We start from the raw sequence: 18,882 nt of genomic DNA on the forward strand, positions 1-18,882 counted from the left end.
AGCCATGCCTAGCTGCTGACGCACAAAAACTGTGAGATCAGCTGTAGGGTAATTCATTACAAAGAAATAGCTAATTCACTAATAAAGGGAATCTGAAGCCTGCTTAAACATTTCAACATTAATTTCAACTAAATTGCTCAAGTCCTATACAAAATTTAAAATGCGATCAGAGAGTGTCTTTTGAACACCCCAAATGCTTGAAGCAGCAAACATAGGAAATAAGATTACTTCAAAATTTAATGCTATTCTTATACTTAAACTCAACTTAAAACATAAGAGTAGTTTTTAACCTTCATTTTGCTTGTTAGTCCTATAATTTTTTTATACTTCTCTAAGGCTATAATTGTACATTCCTATTGGTGTCTTACTACATCCTTTGTACCTTCCTGGGCTTACAGTGATATCCTTACACCAAAAGGCAAAATATTTCAGGAAACGTTTTGTCAAACAACTGATGTTTAGTCAGAGTTTGGGACCTGCTTGCTTTTCCCACTGTGACCTAACTGAAACTACAGACCATTAAGTTACTTATTGTTTTAGGGTTAAACTTCAGTTGTTACAAAAGTGGCACATTTTTATTTTATTTTTTTTAAAAGATCGCATTAATTTATTTGTCAGAGCACAAGCAAGGGGAGGGCAGGCAGAGCAGGCAGAGGGAGAAGCAGGCTCCTGGATGAGCAGAGAGCCTGAGGCGAGGCTCTATCCCAAGACTATGAGATCATGACCTAAGCCAAAGGCAGACACTTAACTGACTGAGCCACCCAGGCATCCCCAAAATAGTACATTTTAAATTATTACCTTTCACAAAGGCTTTGGATTTTTATAACCTAAAATTTTTACTATAAATAATATGTTTTAAATATAACTTAGCCGGGTTGCCTGGGTGGCTCAGTGGGTTAAAGCCTCTGCCTTCAGCTCAGGTCATGGTCTCAGGGTCCTGGGATCAAGCCCCACATCAGGCTCTCTGCTCAGCAGGGAGCCTGCTTCCTCCTCTCTCCCTGCCTGCCTCCCCAACTACTTGTAATCTCTATCAAATAAATAAATAAAATCTTTAAAAATAAATAAATAAATATAACTTAGCCAACATTTCATTATACATTATCCTATTATTATTATATACTAATATTATGTGTTACACTATTACAAATTACGTACAGGCATACATCAGAGATATTGCGAGTTCAGTTCCAGACCACCTCAATAATAGGGTGAGTAAATGAATATTTTGATTTCCCAATGCCTAGAAAATCATGTTTACATTATACTGTAATCTTTTAAGTGTGTAATAGCATTATGTCTTCTAAAAATATGTGCATACCAAGAAAAGCAACCACTTTCTCGAAGGTAGGACGTACAGAGAAGTGAATCCGAGATGATACAAGGGAAGATAGACCATGGTGGGAGGGAGCCTCCATCAGCTGGCTCCCAGCAAGTGATAAAGCCATATAGCATTTAGAAGTCTGCTCCGCGGAGGGACATCGCTCCAGTGGCTAAGCAGGGGGTGGAACCCTCACTGGGACAGTGTGCTCACAGTCAGGGTCACAGAAAGACTGGGGTGACTGAGTGCAGCAGAGCTCCCAGGTATCAGAGCTGGGAAGCTGGCTGCAAAGACTGAGTCAAGGAGGGACTCTCAGCTCAGGGTTACCTTAAACCATGATCCCTGGCACAGTTGGGCCACTGCTCTTCAAGCAGGGACCCCACAAGTGGGATCTGGGGATACTCACCTTCCTCCTTCAGGAGGAGTGGCATGGAAGCATGCTGAAGGAATCTGCTGTGTTTGGAGACTCCGAACGGGGCCATGCACCAGAGATAGAAATGCTCGGTCACAGGCCGGGTGAGCACAGAGCATGGCTGGAGAGCAGAAGACAGGAGGGATGGACTGCTTTTCTCTGATGGTGTACTGAGGAGTGGGGCCATGAGCTCTCAGCTCCCACAGGGCCAGAAATTGGGAGGCTGCCATTTTCATTCCTGTCCTCCAAAGCAGTATGGAAAGCGTTCAGGGAACAAAAGCTCCCAAGCAGATTACTTAGCCTGGCCCCTGGCAAGGGAAGTGCAATTCTGCCTTGGGCAAGGACATTTGAGAATCACTGCAATAGGCCCTTCCCCCAGAAGATCAGCAAGAACATCCAGCCAAGACCAAGCTCTCTGATCAATGAGAATTGCAAAACTTCAGAGCTACAGGAATACAGCACATAGAATTCATGGCTTCTTTCCCATGATTCTTTAGACTTTTGGAATTAAATTTTTTTCTAATTTTCTTTCTTTTTTATTATTTTTTAATTTTTCTTCTTTCCTTTTTCAACCAACAACTTATCAATTCCTTTTTTAAAATCTTTTTTAATTTTCATTTTAACATATTTTATCCCTTCATTTTATTTAACCTTATTTTGTGTGTGTGTGTGTATATATATATATATATATATTTCTCTTTCTTTAAAATTTTGTGATACAGTTCCTTCTAACAGACTAAAATATAACCAAAATCTAGTGCATAGCATTGTTCTATTCTTCTGCCTGATCACATTCTCTCTTTCTTTTTTTTTTTAATTTTATTCCTCTCTTTTTTTCAATGAACTTCTTATCAAGTCCTTTTTTAGTCTCTTTTTTAAATTTCATCTTTATAGTCATATTCCATCCCTTCATCATATTTACCCTTATTTGTGTGTGTGTTTGTGTGTATAAAGTTTTTCTTTCTTTAAAATTTTGGGAGGCAGTTTCATCTAACTGACCAAAATATATCCTGAATCTAGGGTGTGGTACTGTTCTATTCACTAGCCTGACCATATTCTTTTTTCTCTCTTCTCTCTCTCTCTCTCTCTCTTTTTTTTTTTTTGCCCCCTCCCTTTCTTTTCCACCCAGTTTCAGGTTTCTTCCAATTTGGCTAGTGTACATTTTTTCTGCAGTTGTTGCTAACATTTTAGCATTTTGTTCTCTCATTCATCTGTTCTTCTCTGTACAAAATGACAAATTGGAAACTCATCTCCAAAAAAAAGAACAAGAGGCAGTACCGACTGCCAGAGACCTAATCAATATATACATTAGTAAGATGTCAAAACTAGTGTTCAGAATGACAATTATAAAGATTCTAGCTGGGCTTGAAAAAAGCATAGAAGATACTAGAGAATCCTTTCTGGAGAAATAAAAGAAGTAAATCCAACCAAGTCAAAATAAAAAAGGCTATTAACGAGGTACAATAAAAAATGGAGGCTCTTACTGCTAGGATAAATGAGGCAGAAGAGAGAATTAGTGATACAGAAGACCAAAAGATGGAGAATACAGAAACTGAAAAAAACAGAGATAAACAACTACTGGACTGCAAGGGGAGAATTCAAGAGATAACTGACACCATAAGATGAAACAATATTAGAAAAATTGGGATCCCAGAAGAGAAGAAAGACAGAGGAGCAGAAGGTATATTGGAGCAAATTATGGCAGAGAATTTCCCTAATTTGGCAATGGGAACCAGCCTCAAAATCCAGGAGGCACAGAGAACCCCCTTCAAAATCAATAAAAACAGGCCAACACCCCACCATCTAATAGTAAAACCTACAAGTCTCAGAGACAGAGAGAAAATCCTGAAAACAGCCCAGGACAAGAGGTCTATAACCTACAAAGGAAGAAATATTAGACTGGCAGTAGATGTACCCACAGAGACCTAGAAGACCAGAAAGGATGAGCATGATATATTCAGAGCACTAAATAAGAAAAATATGCAGGGGCACCTGGGTGGCTCAGTGGGTTAAAGCCTCTGCCTTCGGCTCAGGTCATGATCTCAGGGTCCTGGGATCGAGCCCCGCATTGGGCTCTCTGCTCAGCAGGGAGCCTGCTTCCCTTCCTCTCTCTCTGCCTGCCTCTCTGCCTACTTGTGATCTCTGTCTGTCAAATAAATAAAATCTTTAAAAAAAATATATATACAGCCAAGAATACTATATCCAGTTAGGCTGTCATTGAAAATAGAAGTAAAGATTTAAAAAAACTTCCAGGACAAACAAAAACTTAAAGAATTTGTAAATACCAAACCAGCCCTACAGGAAATACTGAAAGGGTCCTCTAAGCAAAGAGAGAGCCTAGAAGTGACATACACCAGAAAGGAACAGAGTAATAGTAACCTTACAGGCAACACAACAGCACTAAATTCATATCTTTCAATAGCTGCCCTCAATGTATACGGGCTACAACCCCCCATCAAAAGACACAGGGTATCAGAATGGATTTAAAAAAAACAAGACTCATCGATAAGCTGTCTACAGGAGACTCATTTTAGACCCAAAGACACCTCCAGATTTAAGAGGAGGTGGACACTTTATCATACTTAAAGGTCCTATTCAACAGGAAGATCTAACAATTTTAAATATCTATGCCCCTAACATGGGAGCAGGCAATTATATAAATCAATTAATAACAAAATCAAGGAAAAACATCAACAATAATACAATAATAGTAGGGGACTTTAACACCTCCCTCACTGAAATGGACACATCCATCTAAGCAAAAGATCAACAAGGAAATAAAGGCCTTAAATGACATACTGGACCAAAGGGACTTCACAGATATGTTCAGAACATCGCATCTCAAAGCAACACAATACACATTCTGCTCTAGTGCACAGGGAACATTCTCCAGAATAGATCACATCCTGGGTCACAAATCAGATCTCACCTGGTACCAAAAGATTGGGATCATTCCCTACATATTTTCAGACCACAATTCTCTGAAGCTAGAACTCCATCACAAGAGGAAAGCTGGAAAGAACTCAAATACATGGAGGCTAAAGAGCATCCTACTAAAGAATGAATGGGTCAATGAGGAGATTCAATAAGAATTGAAAAAAATTCAAGGAAACAAATGAAAATGAAAACATAACTGTTCAAAATCTTTGGGACACACTAAAGGCAGTCCTGAAAGGAAAGTATAAAGTAATACAAGTCTTTCTCAAGAAACAAGAAAGGTCTCAAATACACAACCTAACCCTACACCTAAAGGAGCTGGAGAAAGAACAGCAAAGAAAGCCTAAACCCAGGAGAGGGAGAGATAATAAAGATCAGAGGAGAAAATCAATGAAATAGAAACCAAAAGAACAGTAGAACAGATCAATGAAACTAGGAGCTGGTTTGTTGAAAGAATTAATAAGATTGATAACCCCCCAGCCAGACTTACCAAAAAGAAAAATGAAAGGACCCAAATTAATAAAATCATGAACGAAAGATGAGAGATCACAACCAACACCAAAGAAATACAATTACTAGAACATATTATGAGCAACTATATGCCAGCAAATGAGACAATCTGGAAGAAATGGATGCATTCCTAGAGTCATACAAACTACCAAAACTGAGCCAGGAAGAAAAAGAAAACATGAACAGACCCATAAACAGCAAGGAAATTGAAGGAGTAATCAAAAATCTCCCAACAAACAAGAGCCCAGGGCCAAATGGCTTCCCAGGAGAATTCTATCAAACATTTAAAGAACTAATACCTATTCTCCTAAAACTGTTCCAAAAAAAATAGAAATGAGAGGAAGACTTCCAAAGTCATTCTATGGGGCCAGAATTATCTTGATTGCAAAATGAGACAAAGACCCCATCAAACAGGAGAATTACAAACCAATATCCCTGATAAACATGGGTGCAAAAATTCTTACCAAAATACTAGCCAATAGGCTCCAACAATACATTAAAAGGATTGCTAATCACAACAAAGTGTAATTTATTCCTGGGCTGCAAGGTTTGTTCAATATCCATAAATCAATCAATGCGATACAATACATTAACAAGAACAAGAACCATACGATACTCTCATTAGATGCAGAAAAAGCATTTGACAAAGTACAGCATCCTTTCTTGATCAAAACTATTCACAGTGTAGGGATAGAGGGTACACACCTCAATATCCTAAAAGCCATCTATGAAAAGCCCAACAGTTCTCAATGGGGAGAAACTGAGAACTTTGCCCCTAAGGTCAGGAACATGACAGGGCTGTCCACTATCACCACTGCTATTCAACATAGTACTAAAAGTCCTATTCTTGGCAATCAGACAACAAAAAGAAATAAAAGGCATCTGAATCAGCAAAGAAGAAGTCAGACTCTCACTCTTTGCAGATGATATGATTCTTTATATGAAAAACCCAAAAGACTCTACCCCAAAACTGCTAGAACTCATACAGGAATTAAGTGTTAGGATATAAAATCAATGCACACTAATTAGTTGCATTTCTATACACCAACAACAAGACAAAAGGAAGAGAAATTAAGGAGTTGATCCCATTTAAAATTGCACCCAAAACCATAAGATACCTAGGAACAAATCTAACCAAAGAGGCAAAGAATCTGTACTCAGAAAACTATTGAATACTCATGAAAGAAATTGAGGAAGACCTAAAGAAATGGAAAAAGTTCCATGCCCATGGATTGGAAGAACAAATATTGTGAAAATGTCTACAGTACCTACAGCAATCTACACATTTAATGCAGTCCCTATCAAAATACCGTCAATGTTTTTCAAAGAAATGGAACAAATAATCCTAAAATTTATATGGAACAAGAAAAGACCCCGAATAGCCAGAGGAATGTTGAAAAAGAAAACCAAAGTTGGTGGCATCACAATTCCAGACTTTAAGTTTTATTACAAAGCTGTAATCATCAAGACAGTACGGTACTGGCACAAAAACAGACACATAGATCAATGGAACAGAATAGAGAGCCCCAAAAGGACCCTCAACTCTATAGTCAACTAATCTTCGACAAAGCAGCAATGAATGTCCAATGGAAAAAAGACAGTCTCTTCAACATATGGTGTTGGGAAAATTGGACAGCATAGGCAGGAGAATGAAACTGGGCCATTTCCTGACACCACACACAAAAAATAGACTCAAAATAGATGAAAGACCTCAGTGTGAGACAGGGATCCATCAAAATCCTTGAGGAGAACACAGACAGCAACCTCTTTGACCTCAGCTGCAGCAACTTCTTGTTTCTTCCTAGAAACATCGTCAAAGGCAAGGTAAACAAGGGCAAAAATGAACTATTGCGACTTCATTAAGATAAAAAGCTTTTGCACAGCAAAGGAAAGAGTCAACAAAACCAAAAGACAGTCAACAGAATGGGAGAACATATTTGCAAGTGACATAATAGATAAAGGCCTAGTATCCAAAATCTATAAAGAATTTATCAAACTCAACACCCAAAGAACAAATAATCCAATCAAGAAATGGGCAGAAGACACAAACAGACATTTCTGCAAAGAAGACATCCAAATGGCCAACAGACATATGAAAAAGTGTTCAGCATCACTCGGCATCAGGGAAATACAAATCAAAACTACAATGAGATACCACCTCACACCAGTCAGACTGGCTAAAATTAACAAGTCAGGAAATGACAGATGCTGGTGAGGATGCAGAGAAAGGGGAACCCTCCTACACTGTTGGTGGGAATGCAAGCTGGTGCAGCCACTTTGGAAAACAATATGGAGGTTCCTCAAAAAGTTGAAAATAGAGCTACTCTATGACCCAGAAATTGCACTACTGGGTATTTACCCTAAAGATACTAATGTAGTGATCTGAAGGAGCACGTGCACCTGAATGTTTATAGCAGCAATGTCCACAATAGCCAAGCTATGGAAAGAGACTAGATGTTTATCAACAGATGAATGGATTAGGATGATGTGGTATATATACACAATGGAATATTATGCAACCATCAAAAAAACAAACTCTTGGGATGCCTGGGTGGCTCAGTCGGTTAAGCAGCTGCCTTCAGCTCAGGTCATGATCCCAGGGTCCTGGGATGGAGTCCCATATCAGGCTCCTTTCTCATGAGGGAGGCTGCTTCTCCCTCTGCCTCTGCCTGCCACTCTGCCAGCTTGTGCTCTCTCACACTCTCTCTCTGACAAATAAATAAATTTAAAAAAAAAAAAAAAAAAAACCTCTTGCTATTTGCAATGACATGGATGGAACTAGAGAGTATTATGCTAAGTGAAAGAAGTTAATCAGAGAAAGACAATTATCATGATCTCACTGATACAAGGAATTTGAGAAATAAGACAGAGGATCATAGGGGAAGGGAGGAAAAAATGAAACAAGATGAAACCAAAGAGGGGAACAAACCATAAGAGACTCTTAATCTCAGGAAACAGAGGCTTGCTGGAGGGGAGGGAGGTGAGAGGAATGGGGTGGCTGGGTGGTGGACACTGGGGAGAATATGTGCTATGGTGAGCGCTGTGAATTGTGTAAGACTGATGAATCACATACCTGTACCCCTGAAACAAATAATACATTATATGTCAATTTTAAAAACGTCCATGCCTTATTTTTAAAATATTTTATTGCTAAAAAAATGTTAACCATCACGTGAGCTCTCAGTGAGGCGTCACCTTTTTACTGGTGGGGGCAGGGGGGCGGCCTCCATGTCCAGAACTGCTGAATGACTAGGATGGGGGTTGCTAAAGGCTGGGATGACTGTGGTAGTTTCTTAAACTAAGACAACAATCACTTGAACACAATTCCTGACATTAGTATCTTTCTTCCAAAATGACAAAAACCCTCAAATAGCAAAGACACACTGACTCTATGTCAAATAAAATAAGACGCTCTTCCTATATTTTCTGCACTGTGATGAATTCATGGATCCAGGGAGAGATGATGACCTGTTCTCTGAGATGCTGGACTCGGCCTTAGAAGTCAAGAAGCATGTTAACAAGTGTTACTTCTTTACCATTAAAATGCTCAGGAGTCATGTTTGTGCTAGAAGAAAAATTTTGAGCCACAATAAAGAAAAATATTCTAGGAGCAGTTAAAATCTGTGATTGACTATCTTGGGGAAAAATGAGTTCAATTTCCCCAGGGGTGTTCAAACAGGGTAGATTACCACTTAGCAGCGACTTTTAGACATATAAGATCCTGTTTGAACATTATGATTCTGCAAAAATAAATGCTTGATATAATCATATTTCCTGTCAGAAGTTTTGGATTATGCTCATGGATCAGAAGAATAAATATTGTTAAAATGTCTATACTGCCTAGAGCAATCTATACTTTCAATGCCATTCCAATCAAAATTCCACTGTTTTCAAAATTTGAAAAATTCTGCATTTTTTAAAGAGCTGGAGCAAACATTCCTAAAATTTGTATGGAATCAGAATAGACCCCAAATTGCTAAGGAAATGTTGAAAAAGAAAAAACTGGGGGCATCACATTGCCTGATTTCAAGCTTTACTACACCAAGACAGCATGGTACTGACACAAAAACAGACACTTAGACCAGTGGAACAGAGTAGAGAGCCCAGATATGGACCCTCAACTTTATGGTCAACTAATCTTTGACAGAGCAGAAAAAAATATACAGTGGAAAAAAGACAGTCTCTTCAATAAATGGTGCTGGGAAAATTGGACAGCTATGTGTAGAAGAATGAAACTCAACCATTCTCTTATACCATACACAAAGATAAACTCAAAATGGATAAAAGATCTCAAGGTGAGTCAGGAATCCATCAAAATCCCAAAGGAGAACAAAGGCAGTAACCTCTTCAACATCGGCCACAGCAACTTCTTTCAAGATATGTCTCCAAAGGCAAAGGAAACAAAAGCAAAAATGAACTTTTGGGACTTCATCAAGATCAAAAGCTTCTGCACAGCAAAGGAAACAGTCAACAAAACAAAGAGACAACCCATGGAATGGCAGAAGATATTCACAAATGACAGTACAAACAAAGGGCTGATATCCAAGATCTATAAAGAACTCCTCAAACTCAACACACACAAAACAGATAATCATGTCAAAAAATGGGCAGAAGACATGAACAGACACTTCTCCAAAGAAGATATACAAATGGCTAACAGACACATGAAAAAGTGTTCATCATCACTAGCCATCAGGGAGATTCAAATCAAAACCACATTGAGATACCAACTTACACCAGTTAGAATGGCCAAAATTAACAAGACAGTAAACAACAAGTATTGGAGAGGATGTAGAGAAAGGGGAACCCTCTTACACTGTTGGTGGGAAGGCAAGTTGGTGCAGCCACTTTGGAGAACAGTGTGGAGATTCCTCAAGAAATTCTGGAATTCTGGAACACTGAAAAGAAATTTTAAAAATGAATAAAAATTTAAAAAAAAAGAAGTTCTGGATTATATTTTCTTCCTTTTGTTATGAGATTTCTCCTTGTGTAAATATCCTTCTCAGTCATTTCTGGATAGTAGAGAAACATATTGAGATAAAATATGGGAAAAGAACTTCCTCCATAATGGCTCAAGAAAAAAAAAATCATTACAATTCCTACGTCCCATATGACATATGGGGTTTAGCAGTCAATTAAAAATAATATAAGGGTAGATTTTCTTCCTTTTGTGTGAAAGTTCCCTTGAAGGGCCTTTCTAAGTAAAGCTTGCATTGGGATTTCCCATTTGTGATCTTCTATAGATCCGAGGGATACTGCTGTGTCAGTCATGGATGGAGAAATAGTTTAACCCAAGGAGAGTGAAACCATTAGGTGTTAAGACAAGATGTGATCTATAATCAGAAAAAAAAAAAAAATTAACAGGCCAGGAACTAAAATACATAAGAGCAGAGCTGTCAGAGAATATAAGCAGGGGGAGAATCTGCGGCTTTGGCTGCCTGAGAGGTTGAAGGCCCTTTTATTTCTAAGCCACAAATCACAAGGTTTTCCATTTGTGTTGCCCTGGTTAGTTTTTAATCTTAAACCATCTTGCTTTACAGCATAGAACATCCTCTGTATATTATAATATCAGATTATAAGAACACAGTTTATAGTTCTAATAATAGTAAATACAAAATTCTTCTGATTTCTCCATCCTGTTTTTCCCGCTTGTCAAATTACCTAGTTTGTTTTTAATTCACTGTGTGCTCCCTCTTCTGTGAGAAAAGGAACCAGCTGAAATTGACAACCACAGGAGGTAGTTCTTAGACATATATCTGAACATAGATATCAAAGAAACCCAGAGATCAAGTACTAAGCACTGGTCCAACAGCTCAAAAACATCATCAATGCCATTAGCTCTCAAAATCTTCCTAATCTGTCCTTCGGCATGTTGACAACCTCACTGCCACAAAACAGCTGCTACAGCTCCAGGTTACTGTCAGTATTCAGGAAAACAAAAAGAGAATAAAGGCAATGAAAGCCATTCTAGAAATCTTCTAGCGAACTTTGTCTTACATTTCAATGGCCAAAGATAGGCTGGGTGGCCACTCTCACTGCAAGGGGAGCCAGGAAAGGGAATAACTTGTGGGAATAGCAGGAGAAAAGGTGATTGGAAAGGCTCACAGGGACACCTGGGTGGCTCAGTTGTTAAGCATTTGCCTTCGGCTCAGGTCATGATCTCAGGGTCCTGAAATCAAGCCCTACATCGGGCTCCCTCTCAGTGGGAAGCCTGCTTCTCTTTCTCCCACTCCTGCTGCTTGTGATTCCTCTCTCACTGTCTCTCTCTCTCTGTCAAATACATAAATAACATATTCAATGAAAAAAATGTTTTTTTAAAGGAAGGTCTCATGGATTGGCCAATAGTCTCTGCCATGCTAGACTAAGGCTAACACAAGATTTAACCAGGCATCAACACATTTTTTATTTCCTTATTACTTATCCCCCAAAATAATGTAGAAGTAATGGGTCCAGAGGGCATTTTTTACTTTACAGAAAAGAAACTAGAAACTATATACCACAGAATACAGGGAGTTAAAAAAAAAAAAAAAAAAAAAAAAACCCTTCTACTGTGTTACTTATTTGGTATCATTATCCTCTTCTAGTTTATCTGTAACAATCATCAGTAAAAATAAAAATGAATGAATAAAAGACAAACAAACCTTAAAAGCAAAAGAATCTAAATCATTGCATGTAAACCCAATGCAGTTAGAAGGATCCCACCTGAGGTATGTGTCCAGGGCAGGGGTGATGCTAAAGAAAGGAAAGGAAGGAAAGCCTTTAATAGAGAAGGAAAGAGGGATGAGTTACTGGACCTGAATCAAAGAAGAAAAGAGAAACAGTTTGGGCCTCCGTAGAAATCTTCAGATACATTTTGATCTTTCTACATTATCCATTCTCACATCTCTTCTTTATATAACTACCCTGTATTTGTCTGCTCTGGCTGAACACCATGCTGGTTTGTCCCTAGTCACAGCTCCTCCAGCAATGTTCCATATCCCACCTTCCAGCAGCACAATGGTCTGTGGAGAGTTATGCTCTTGGCCTATAATTGCTCTGAGTGAAATTCATTCTTCTGTCTTGTCCAACTCGCAAAACACATACTCATCCTGTAAATACAACTGAATGGATTTCTTTTTTTTTATGCTATGTTAGTCACCATAACTGTACATCATTAGTTTTTGATGTAGTGTTCCAAGATTCATTGTTTACGTATAACACCCAGTGCTCCATGCAATATGTGCCCTCCTTAATACCCACCACAATTCTTTGAAAAATTCCTCCCTGTGCCTGAGCAGAGTTAATTCCAACCTTCCTATGGGTTCTCAGGTCATCTTAATTATGACCCAACTGCATATGCTTTCACATAGTGCCAAGGTTTGAGCTCTGGAATTTAATTGCAGTATCATTTCAGTACTAAGTATCATGCCTTACACATAGTCTTAAGCAACTCTTGAACAAGTGAATAAAGGAACAAATGAATGTTCTTTTTGAGGAAGATAATTATAAAAAAAACTAAAAAGAAGGAGCCATTAGTTTTTAAAGTATCTAAAAAAGAACAATTTGATTCCCTTAAATGGGTTTGTCTCAGCTAATATACAAAGTACTCATCTTCAACAAGTTTTCAACTTATAAGGAAAAAAGAAATCTCAGAGTTGTTTATCTGCATGCCTCTAGAGAATAAAACATGCCCTATCTGCATGATAGTTTATAATTAAGAATAAAGGCCAACTAGAAAGGATGACACAAAGCATTCACGAAAATACTACTTCTAAAGAACAAAGGTAAACGTGCATCTTCACTCTTCTTGGTCTTTGAAATGCACTTCCAAAGGAAAGAAACTTAGAGGACCCAGCATTATGCCATCACCAGAATACAAATTCTTCTACTTAATGACCTCCTCTTAATTTAATAGGATTCTATTGTAATCCAGGAGGTTTACTCCTCTTCTCTAATGTTTTATTGTTCTGAGTTTCTTCTCCTGTTCCTGAATTTCAAATATCAATTCCCATCAGACAGAATTAAAGATGTTAATAAAATCTCTAGAAACGGTAGCTGATCACATCTTTGACCTTATCAGAAAGGACCACACACAGTTTGGTCAGAAATAGAGGTGATAGGGGTTCACTTTCCCTAATACAGGCTGAAAAGAAAGAAAAGATCTGATGTGCAGAACAACTGAAAATATTCCCAGGAGTAGGACAGGGGATCTTGACCTTTCAGAAACACTCTGAAAGTTTCTAATTTTTTCATATGTTTACATTTTTTTAATTTATTTATTTATTTGAAAGAGAGAGAGAGAGCCAGACAGAGCAGGAGTGAGGGGAGGGGCAGAGACAGAGGGAGAAGCAGACTCTCTGCTAAGCAGGAAGCCCAACTTAGGGTTTGATCCTGGGACTCAAGGATCATGACCTGAGCCAAAGGCAGATGCTTAATCAACTGAGCCACCCAAGTGCCCCATGTTTATTTTTTTCTTAAAAGACTCTTGCTCCTCTCTACCCAGGGCATAGAGTCAAAAACAAGTATCTATGAATACATATTTTTGACTCATAACTGGAGGAAAAAATAATAATGTAGATGCCAAGACAATGAAAGCAAGGAAGGAAAGAAAGAAAAGAGAGAGGAAAAAAGAAAAGACAAGGAAATGGGAAATAATCTGGTCAAAATTGTGCCTACTTAGCTAGGAATCTCTGTAATCATCTTGCATGTAGTTTCCATACAGAACTCTCATCTTTCCCTCATGTTTGCATGATGGCAGAGGAATCCAAGAAGAACTAAGAGGATACAAGAGTATTCTGTCTGACAGCACCTCCGACATCGGGGCAGACAGAGTTAAAGAAGAAAATGCACAAGAGAATTCTCTGTTTAGAGAATATTACAAATTCAAACTGTGGGAATATGGGAAGTAGAAAAATTATCTTTTAATTAGCCAGAGGAAAGATTATAAATCATGAAATATTGTCATTTGATAACTGTTCTTATGTTTTAGCTTTGTTCAATTATTGGGTAGAAAACAGCAAAACTTTCTTTTCCTTCAATGAAAGAATAAAAGAATAATGGTCCAATATTTAAATTATAAGATATGCATTATATTATATGTATAGCATTGCCACCACATCTGGAAACATAAACAAAGTTAAAGAATAAGGGCTTGCTGCTCTCACTTCAAAACATGACATTACATGATATGGCCACTGTGTTGTTCCTCATTAGCTATACATTATGCAAAATAGGAATAAACGTCCTACATTAATGTAACATTTACACCAATCCTTAAACATGTTTCTGTGAAGAGTTGCTTCTCATTATTTTTGTCTCTGATTTTCAGTGTATAAATCTGCACCTTAGCACATTTAGTAACCAAGTGGGTTAGTGTGTAAAAAGTAAAAGAAAATATAAGCTTTAGCAGCCCTGTATTTGATGTTACTTACATTCTGTACCTCTCCCTAGTTATAATATTCATTTCTCATTAATAAGTTATTTCCAATTGTGGATATTTGTTTGTTAATTAATAATCACTTTACCATTCAGTCTAGATTAGGCAGTGATGTACATGCATATTAACTTTAAATAGCTTATACTTACCATAGCTTCCTATATACAGTAGTTTGTTTAATTAATACTTCTTGAATAAAAACAAACTCTAAAAATGTCTTTTCTTTAACCTTTGAAGTACATTTTGGATACCTGACACCAAGTACACACTCTCCAGAGCCCCATGTCCTCTGACGGTTTTATCATCATAAATATTCTGAAAGAATTTTTCAAAGGAAGTCTTAGAGCTACCAATCTTCTGCTTATAATTTTCACCACCGGAAAATAATTTTCTTCATAGTCAACCAAAGAAATTTCTTCTTTTTTTAAATGCTCACTGCTTTTTTAAGATATCCCTATAAAAGCCACTGATGTTCTGTTTTTGTATTACTTCAATAACAAAAGCAAACTGCTACTAAGTAAGGAAATAAACGGGAAAACCTGTTTTAAATTAACATAAATTATGACAGAAGGTTTAAAAATACTTCCCAATGCAATCCGTATGAACAAACATTTACTTAATGTGATCCAAAGTGACAGAAGAGGAGACAAAGGAGTTTCATAAACTGGGAAAGTGGCAGTTAATGCTGACAGGGCTGGAGTCTCAGTGACAGGACAAAGGTCCCATGTGAGCTGACTCCCCAGAGAAGCTAAAAAGAAAAAAGCACAGCCGGCCAAATGAAACTCATGCTAGAGCACGTAAGGGTGAAACGACCAGCATGTAGCATAGAGAATGAATTACATTAGGGATTTTGGTGTAAAATATCTAGATTCATCAGGAAATGACAGATGCTGGCGAGGATGCGGAGAAAGGGGGACCTTCCTACACTATTGGTGGGACTGCAAGCTGGTGCAACCACTCTGAAAAACAATATGGAGGTTCCTCAAAAAGTTGAAAATAGAGCTACCCTATGACCCAGCAATCGCACTACCAGGTATTTACCCTAAAGATACAAATGTAGTGATCCAAAGGGGCACATGCATCTGAATGTTTATAGCAGCAATGTCCACAAGAGCCAAACTATGAAAGAGCCTAGATGTTCATCAACAGATGAATGGATAAAGAAGATGTGGTATATATATACAATAGAATACTATGCAGCCATCAAAAGAAATGAAATATTGCCATTTGCAATGATGTGGATGGAACTAGAGGGTATTATGCTGAGTAAAATAACTCAATCAGAGAAAGACAATTATCATATGATCTCCCTGATATGAGGAATTTGAGAGGCATAGTGGGGAGTTTGGGGGGTAGGGAAGGAAAAAATGAAACAAGATGGGATCAGGAGGGAGACAAATCATAAGAGATTCTTAATCTCACAAAACAAACTGAGGGTTGCGGGGGATGGAGGGTACGGAGAGGGTGGTTGGGTTATGAACATTGGGGAGGGTATGTGCTATGGTTGAGTGCTGTGAAGTGTGTAAGTCTGACAATTCACAGACCTGTACTCCTGGGGCTAATAACACACTATATGTTAATTTAAAAAATATTTTAAATAAAATCTAGATTCTACTTGGAGATGTGAACACAGACATGGCCGATAAAGTCAAAAGGAGAAAATTGAAAACAGCTCTCTGCCACAGTTGATCTGCTGTATCCTTCTTTTTACATCATGAGTAGGCATCTGCCCAGGGAACTTAGTATCAGGTTCAACTGCTGGTTTTGTTTTCTCATATTTTGTTTTGTTTCTTTTATCAGATTCAATTTGTATCTACACCTGGTCTTACTGCTCCTGTAATAGACTGAAAGCCCTGTTGTAAGTAATTAGCATATAATTTGCGTGGAAGCATTGCGCCTACTGTTTTTAAACACCTATGAGAACATATACATCTGCCTTGGTACCCAGGAACATATCCATTATTATCACTAATTATTATTATCAATCATTATTCTTGACCTATTAAGACAATGCAAAGATATCCGAGCTAAAGCTAAAGATCAGAGTTATATCATTGTCAGAGGAGAGGCAAGCAGCCAGGGCTCAAACCCCAACACCATGATTAATTGACTGATCTTACTAAGCTTCAGTTCCCTCATCTATAAAATGAGGATGATGTATTGTCTCACGGGATGGATACAGTGGTAAAGTGAGAAGATACATGTGTATTAGTAAGTGTCCACAAGGAAAATAAACAGAAATGTCTCTGAGTATTTAAAACAAAGGGAATGAAATCTAGGGAATTCAATGAGGTGACGAAGATGCTCAGAAACCAACCAGGAATCAATAAGGACAGACACTCAGAGTTTAACACTGGGAAGCCCCTATCCTATCCTAGGGAGGAAAGGAGGTGGTTTCCCTGAGCCACCTGTGCAGAACCTAGAAGCACAGAAGAGGTGTCCAATAGGAGGCAGGAACATAGAAGTAAGGTAGCTGTTGCTAGAGGTGCAACCTCAAGTCCACGGGGCTTAAAACTACCCTGCCTTCTCTCTCTTTCCCATCCTCCAGCTTTCTATCCCTGTCTCCTATGAACAATACTCACCTTAAATCCCGGAGCCTGGTTTTGCAAAAAAGGTACATGTTATGTTCCTTCTCAGATGCTCAGCCTCAGCTTCACACATCTCTCAGGGTGTTAAACCCTGGTCTTGCACCATTGTCCCTGCAATGATCACCTACAGCTGAGGCTGTGTGTGAGGTGCACTAAGGTGTTAGCACTCAGCTGCACTGAGGGACATCCCCATTACAGCTGTCCCATCTCTGTACAATTCCTCTATCTTATGACCTTTGTACTAGATAAAGTTTAGGAGGTCATTTGTGAGACTAAGCCGCTTAGCTTCAGACAATGATCAATGACAAAGCATCTTAACTTGGCCTTTACAAACTTTTTAGGTCTCATATAGGGACAGATCTATGTGTGACAACAGGATTAAAAGCTTTCACTTAAGGGGTACCTGGGTGGTTCAGTCAGTTAATGGTCTGACTTTGGCTCAGGTCATGAATGAGGTGTCCTGGGGTGGAGTCCTGTGCCAAGCTCTGCTCTAAGCAGAGAATCTGCTTCTCCTTCTCCCTCTGCCCCTCCCCCCACTCGTGCTCGCTCGCTTGCTTGCTTGCTTTCTTTCTTTCTTTCTCTCAGATAAGTAAATAAATAAAAATGCTTTCACTGAAGAAGGCAAGAAAATAAAAGCAGTCATACTCAAAATAAGTAGAAGAGAGAAAATAATAAAGAGAAGAGGTGAAGACAAAATAATAACAAAAATAAAAAAGATAAAAGATGAAATAAGTAAGATGAAAAATGGACAAACATAAACAAATCAATGAAGCAAAAATCTGGTTCTTGACAAGATAAATAAAATTGATAATCTCTAACTAGACTCATCAAAATAGAAGAACACAAATACAACAACATCGGAAACACAAACAACATCATGGAAAAAAATGACAGGGTTATAAATCCTATAAATATTATTGTTATGGGTTCAATTATATCCTCTGAAAAGATATGCTAAGTCCTAACCCCTGCACCTGTGAATATGACCCTTTTGGAAATAAGGTCTCCATAGATGCAGTCGAATTGAGATGAGGTCATTAGAGGTGAGCTCTAATCCAATATGGGTGGCACCCTTATATGAAGAGGAAACTGTATGCAAAGACAGAGACACACATAAAGGATGCCATGTGATAACAGAGGCAGAAAGTGAGATATGCAACTGCAAGCCAAGTAATGCCATGAAGCAATGGCCAAAGTGAAAAGCCAGGAAGAAGCAAAGAAAGATTCCACCCAAGTCTGAGGAAGCATACTGACACTTTGGTTTGGACTTTTGTCTTCTGGAACAGTGAGAGAATAAATTGTGACGGCTTTAAGCTGGTGAATTTGTGGTACTTTGTTATGGCAACCCTAGGAAATTAATACAACTGTGAAAAACACTAAAACTATACCTTTGACAATTTAGGCAAAATCAACAAATTCCTCAAAAGATAATCAAAATTGACAGGAAACAGAATGTCTAAAGAGCCTCTATTAAAGAAATGGTAACCCTAATGAAACAGACTCTCCCAAAGAAAACTTCAGACACAAATTCTTTCTCTAGTACATTTGAGGAAACACTTCAGGAGTGAAAATTCAAATGCTACCACACAAAATGGACAGATATTCAGAAAGATCCCAAATGAATACATAAAGCCAGTATTTCTCCAATACCATAAACAGAAAAAGATACTTAAACAAATTAGGGACACCTGGGTGGCTCAGC

Source organism: Enhydra lutris, unplaced genomic scaffold, assembly GCF_002288905.1.
Source record: "Enhydra lutris kenyoni isolate GAN:26980312 unplaced genomic scaffold, ASM228890v2 scaffoldscaffold7, whole genome shotgun sequence".
NCBI lineage: Eukaryota > Metazoa > Chordata > Mammalia > Carnivora > Mustelidae > Enhydra > Enhydra lutris.